Raw genomic sequence first — 7,049 nt, 5'->3', positions numbered from 1 at the left:
GTCTGATGGCTGTGGGGAGGAATGACCTACGGTAATGCTCCTTCTTACACTGGGGATGTAACAGTCTTGTGCTAAAAGAACTGTTCAGAGCCACCACTGTGTGGTGCAGGGGATGGGTGGGGTTATGCATGATGGATGTTAGTTTTACCAGCATCCTTCTGTCCACCACCTCCTCGATGGAATCCAGAAAACAGTCCAGGACAGAACCAGCTCTCTTAACCAGCTTGTTGAGTCTCTTTCTGTCCCTGACCGTGCTACCTCCTGCCCAACCCACAACAAAGTAAGAATTTCATTGTACAGGGAAACACGTTTTGGCTTTGTCTCAAACGTGGAAGCTGAAGAAGGAGCGGGCAAAACAGTGTCACCACTTCCTACAAGGACAGGACTGCTGTGGTCCTGTCTGCTTCTTTGGACTGTGGGGCTTAAGGCTGATATTTGCTGCACTTGGTGCTCATGTGATAACTGTAGGCTGGTCGTGCTGCAGGGCAAGATCAAACATGTAGATCTCAGGTGGTTCAGTTCTCCTTCCAGTTGACGGATGAGTCCCTCTGTTTTACCAAGGTTTGACTCCAATGCCTCAATTTTTCTCAGATGCTCATTGATGACATTTTGAGCGCTGTCAGCCTCATACCTCTGGTGGTTTCCTTCTGCATTCCTGTTTGTTGTACTTTGGTCTGATGACTCTGTGGATACTGGCAATTTTTTTCTCCTCACTGTGTGAATAAAAAAATTAATAAATACTTGGGTGATTAGCATGCTAGCAGTTAGCTCATCAACTGACTAGCTTAACAAGTAGTCACTACCTCACTAAGATTCTTGAACACATTTTTTTAATATACATAATTTTATCATTTCAGTGCTGCTTGCTGGTGTGAACAAGCCTGAACAGCACAGTAACCACTACACTGACAAAGAGCTGAAACAAGAAACTCAAACTATTAATTTTTTTTTCAAGCTTGTTGCTTTTGTGACAGTTGACAGGTAGAACTGAACAGTTCTTGCTTCAGAGCCTTGAGTGTACATACAGCTCTTCAGTCAACAACTACAAATAATTGTCGTGGGGAAAATCAAAGATGTACTGTGATCACGTAACACAAGCGCATGCAGAACGTAAGAGAATGTTGATGATGGCACCACAGCAGATGAATCTTAGTGGAACATACAAAACAAATTGTACTGTATTCAGGAAATACATTGTTATACTGACATTGCCTTTTTCTCTTTGTGCTCACCAGGAGCTGGTCAACTTGTTGCTCTGTGGCAGAGCAGTTTCTAATGTTTTTGACAATGACATGGAGTTAGACTCAGGCAATGGCATCATGACTTTACTCAAGGGAATCAAAAGCCAATGTGATGTTGGCCTGCTGTCCTTGTTTGAACATTACAACATCTGCAAAGTGAGTGACATTGTTGGCTGACTCTCTGTTTGCCCTGCCTCTGACAGACCACATGTGAAGGCACAAGGCCTCAGGCGGCATTCTTTACTGTAATTATGGGCACATCTGCACCATCCGCGAGACAGATATGCCCACATTCACAGCAAGGAATGTTCTTAAGAAGGCTGTTATTTGCCAATGTTAATATGACAATGGAGTAGTTGAAACATTTGAAATGATTTTTGCCTAACATGCCAACAGACTAGACTTTGCTGTCTTGCATTCTGCTTCCTATCTAAGGTAGGAGCCTACCTGAAAACTCCCCGTTACCCTATCTGGGTGGTGTGCAGTGAAAGCCACTCCATTGTGCTGTTTGGCCTGCAGAGGGGGCTGTTGACCAATTCAGAGAAAGACCTGGAATTTGACTTGTACTATTATGACGGACTAGCCAATCAACAGGAGGAGATCCGTCTCACTGTCTGTATGTAGCATCACTTGTCCCACAGTCTTACTACATGTCCTTTTATGTTTTGATTGTTATATTTCTCTTAATCCAACTGCCTCAATGAATGACTGTTCAGAAGAATGTAGTGTGTAGTTATTTTCTTGTTGCACCAATTGTGAGTTTGCCTAAACTGAAAATGTTCATTGATTGTACTTTTTAGCTGTTGGCAAATTGGCCACGAGCTGTCAGGATGCTGACACTGATCTCATTCCTCCACTAGAGCACTGTATCCGAACAAGGTAACACATGGACTTAACACTCACATGCACAATGATGTCTGCACATCCTGAAAACATTCATAAAATGTTGGGACTTTAACTACTGTTAATTAAGGTGTGTTTGAATTACCTGCATACTTTACAGCTTTAAGTAATAAAGGATCATAGATCAGCCCCAAATACCTTTTTTTTTTCTTTTTCTTTTCAGGTGGAAAGATGCATTTGTCAATTGGAATGACACAGAGCCTATTCTCTGATCAGATGGTTTAATTATGGTTAGGGGCATTAACCAACTATCACCATTTTTGCTTCACCAGTACAGTTATTTTAGCATATACTCTTATTTTCTGCATATTCTGTGTTTTCTTCATATTTATCTATACATTTAATCATTGCCATTGATTTCTCTTTCTGCTATTTGAGGTCCCCAACCTTTCTTCTTGGAGCCCCACCTACTTGTAGATTTTTAAAAAAGCAGATTTTATACCATGCAGCCCAAAATACACAAAATCCTGCTGTCTGTTCTGCTGTGTTCTCTCTGCTCTGCACCTTGTGTGCTATGCTCTGCACTGACACCCAGCAGCAGTCCAGTGGCCTGAAGCAGTGTGTGAAGAGAGCACTTCTGGAGGTATGAGAGACTGAATGGGGAAATACTCTAGCAGTGTAATGTCCAAGCAGACTGCTGGACATTTCCCACCTGCACCTCTTCACATACACCACGACAATGTCAGGACTTCACTTCATATCTGAAAGGAGTTTATGTAGCTTACTATTTTTTGAGTGAGGACCAAAAGAAATTTGTTTAGTTTTCTGTGTAGACTTTAACCAGTAAGAGTGTTATGATTTTATTTAACATGTAAATCTAATTTTGGCAACATCATGACCTGTCCTTGAGGCCATGGGGCAAAAATGTTCTCTGGGATCTTTCTGGAAACCCCACCATGATCTTTCTGTGCACAATTTCTGCACCTTCAAGTACACAAATTAGAAAGATTCACAGAGGGATGTGAACAGCACAGCTGCTCCACAAGACAGTGCCTCAGGATTAGTTGATAATACAGGATCTGTATTCTAATTCAACTGATATTCATTGTGCATATTCACAAACACATTTGCAAAGAATCATACAACTGCAGATCTGGTCTGGAGCTTCTGGGGCACATGCCAGCTTTGCCTAGTTGGCAGTCCAGTCTTGTTTAGCATGATACACTTGTTAAAATCCAACAGCCATACACCTCCACAGTACTTTATATCTGGTCTGGCTCAGATTATTCTATCCTTTGGTGCCACAGCCTTAAAATCACAGCATACAAAAGCTTTTCCATGGAAAAAGTTGCCCACAGGGTCACCACACACTTAGAAGTAACACATTATAGCCTGCTGATCAGCTCCTCATATCTGTGCACAGTTTATCACCTTCCTGCAGCTAGTACACTAAAAATGTGGGTAATATTGTATGGCACAACTGTTATCTGCTCACCTCAGCAGAGTTGGAGATTTTGCTTTTCTGGATGAGATAGATGATTGTTCAGTTTCACAGCTGCTGTGGTGTGTGAGACCTTCACTTAGAAAACAAGGGCATATACAGGAAGAAAAGCATTTTATCTTTCTGTTTGTCCAAAGATTTTATAAGAAGATGTATATGTTTGTAAACTGTTTAGTAATATGACTTTTTTTCTATCAAATGCCCTTTCAAACATCAGATAGAGATTGTCTGTCTCACCACTCACAGCTTGATGATGAAGTAAATAAAAATCTTGTGCTTTCTCATTGTAGCAGACAAATTAAATGGGGTGTCAGATTATTTATTTTACAGACTAATGACCAGCAAGATGCAAAAATCTTGGAATATTTTTTTCTTCTTATTTGAGTCAGAGAAATTCTTGCACTAATGTAACCCATAATTGCACCTTGTAGAATTTCATGTCAATGAAAATTTCATGAAAATATCAGCGAGCTTAATTCTGTAATTATCAGGAGAAAGCTAATGTGTGTTGTGGCAGGTTTAAAGCCTCTGACATCCCCATCTGGTCTGAATGGATTTAAACCTTGAACCTAAGCCTTGAGTTTTTACTGGCTGTATGTAGTTTTCTACTGCTCAACCTTCTCTTGTTCCTGCAGCTGAGTTGAAATACCTAAACCTGAGGCACCCTCTGCTTTGAGCAAAGCATAAGCACTCACTCTGCTGCTGAAGCACAAAGGTGGAACAGGATGTTTCAGGTTTTACTACCATCTTCTTAACATGCAATATGTATGTTTTTATGTTCAGGAATAAAGAAAAGGTTTAAATAGTTATATATGTAAATCATGTGAAGCTTGTTTTGACCCGTTTATAAAGAAAAATATTGTAACGTTGGCTGGAGAAAGGAAGGACCAGGAGACCAGAGCTTGTCGTTTTTATTCACACAGCACTGCTACAACAATCTCGCCACCCCTGAACTATATGCGGCCTGCCCAACGGGCATTATGGGAGATCCCACCAAGTGCTTCTCCCCTCAGTCATTCAGGGGGATCCTGGCAAATGCCTCTCTGCCAACCAACACTACAATGCATATATTGTATATATATCAGTTCCATCTCCATAATTGCAAACTTTCTTATTTCTTGATTAGATAGATAAATGGGTTTGTTTTATTTAGGACAGGTTTAGGTCTTAACTACTGTAAGTGACAGTTTTGCTGACATGACCATTTTGCATTGTATGTTGATATCATTTTGTATCACATGTACACTGTCAGTTTGATCATCACTTTACAATGACATTTTCTAACTTGAGGTCAGTTTGATCATCACTTTACAATGACTTTTTCCTAACTCGAATTAACCAAATGATAAAGTAGCTTTGCTGCAGTTCATGTTCTTCCATTGTGAATTATAGCTTGAATACATTAGCTTTGACAACACTGCATGTCAGCAAAGAGAAACTGGGAGGCAATCTACAAGCAGTTTGAATTGTTTTACTGGTTAACTCTAAACAATACTGGGCACGCTCTTCACCCTGAGGGATTATTTGTCTTAAGCTACTGTCATGTCTCTGCAGGTGAATTTTTACATTAAAAAGGAACTGCCACGCTTCCAGAGGTGGATGAGGTGATGAGAAGTTTACACAGGTAGAACGAATCACTTGTCCCCAGAAAACAAAGTTAAATGAAAACAGCATCTTTTTATAATAGTAAGTAACCATTTAAGATTTAACTCTCTGTCTGGACCCCATTGACAATGTAGACGGTTACTTATTTACCACATCATGCAGGTCAGTGTCTTTCTGTCCCACTGGCCACAGTGAACGTGAAGAAGATACTATGAGTTTGATTCAGCCGCAGCTTGACTGGAGCGGGAGATAGCGCTTCACCAAGAAGTCCCATCTGTGTCTGCACACTGGGATGCAAGGGGTGATTAATGCCCTGTGTGTTAAAGGCAGGTGCCTGGAGGGTCAGCTCCTTCCTACTCAGACTGTCCAGCTGTGCTGCAAACTGCCAGATGAGACGTGTCTTACTAAATCAACACACGAGTTGTTTGCATGTAAAGGCAGAGATTCAATGTTCCCTGCTGCCTCTCTGCGGCACAGAGGTGTAGTCAACTGCATCCCTGTAACAGGCCACTGAGCAACAGAGGAGCAGCTCCCATCGCTCTTCCACTACATTTGATGCTCCACTCTCCCATGTTCAGCCGTATTCATGCAGATACGTGGTTTATTTTAAATCAGCAGTGACTCCAAACCAAGGCCTGATGAATTAATGAGATGAAAAGCTGCTCTTTCTAAGCATATTAGTGATGATTTTCACCAGTTTTATAACAAAGGCAGTGAAGCTCTAACAAGGAAGAAATAAATTGGTGAAATATCTCATCATTTTTGTTTGTTTACCAATTATCAGTTCTAGGAAAGTTTTACATTTGCAAAAAACCCTTATTAATCTGCCTTAACATCATTAAAAATCACCCCCATTTTTCTACTTTATGACCTTGTGACACTGTACATATTTATTTTATATCTTTGCAGTTACTGTAGTATTTAATATACGTTTCTTACATTTAATTACTGAGTGGAGAAAGTTCATGAAATCTTGATTATTGATCTGATCAATTGCTATGCGAAGAAACAGACACTATATTTACAGAAAAGTCATGAAATGAATGTAATTATATCTGTACAGGTATTTTCAGTGAGCATATGTCACATTTTTATTTATTTATTAGCTTTATTTTGAAAATTTTGACCCATTCAAATGAATGGGTCAATCAAGATATATGCAAGAACAGGCTTAATGATTAACCAGATGGAACATTGTGAGTGTGGTGTATAGATGTTAACACTTTGTAATAATTCTTTAGTGTATTACTTGTGTGGTGTAGAAGATAATTATTTAATTTATGTAGTCATCGGTTCCCACTTCATCTGAATTTCTAAATATTCCATTTTGTCTTATATTTGTTTCTTTTCAGGAGTATGGAGGAGAGGAGAAACCAAAAAGTGATATGAATAGAGGAGAAAACGGAACAGAAATAAGCAAATGGCAGAGAAGAGGAGATGGGGGGCGTATTGACATATGAATATTTGGAAATGGTCAGTATAATTTTATTTGCTTTAAAAATGTTGTTGTACCGGTCCGGTACAGGCCCCCGCTGGCGGGCTCGGGAACCTATGTGAGGGGCGACCCCCCCCTCACATGTGTATCTCATAGCAACAAGTGCTGCAGAGAAAATTCGATGTGACATAGTGTGCCTCGGGCAGAGCTGTTTTGGGATCCGGGTCACGGCACCATTGAAAGATATTTCCCAGTTACTCTTAACCAGTGAAACTCAGGGAGACGAGGCGGTCCAAGTGGATACAAAAAACCGTGCTGGTTTATTCAAAGGATCACAGGTAAAATTAACATCACACGCTCAGGTATCCTTCACCTCCAATACTGCGCGCAGGCAGATGAAGAATGAAAGACCCCGAACCCAACA

At 40.4% G+C, this 7,049-nt stretch overlaps 1 long non-coding RNA gene across 1 annotated transcript; it reads left to right on the top strand.

Moving 5' to 3' along the window:
- Positions 1 to 1,781: 1,781 nt before the first annotated feature.
- LOC109966887 (uncharacterized) lies at positions 1,782 to 2,704 on the top strand. Its single transcript, XR_002275845.1, has 3 exons — positions 1,782 to 1,857; positions 2,042 to 2,120; positions 2,308 to 2,704. It is a non-coding gene; the product is annotated as an uncharacterized LOC109966887 (long non-coding RNA).
- Positions 2,705 to 7,049: the final 4,345 nt, after the last annotated feature.

This window comes from Monopterus albus, unplaced genomic scaffold (genome assembly GCF_001952655.1).
Source record: "Monopterus albus unplaced genomic scaffold, M_albus_1.0 scaffold120.1, whole genome shotgun sequence".
Lineage (NCBI taxonomy): Eukaryota > Metazoa > Chordata > Actinopteri > Synbranchiformes > Synbranchidae > Monopterus > Monopterus albus.
The sequence above is the reverse complement of the archived record's forward strand: the minus strand, read 5'-3'. Positions and strand labels throughout refer to the sequence as shown.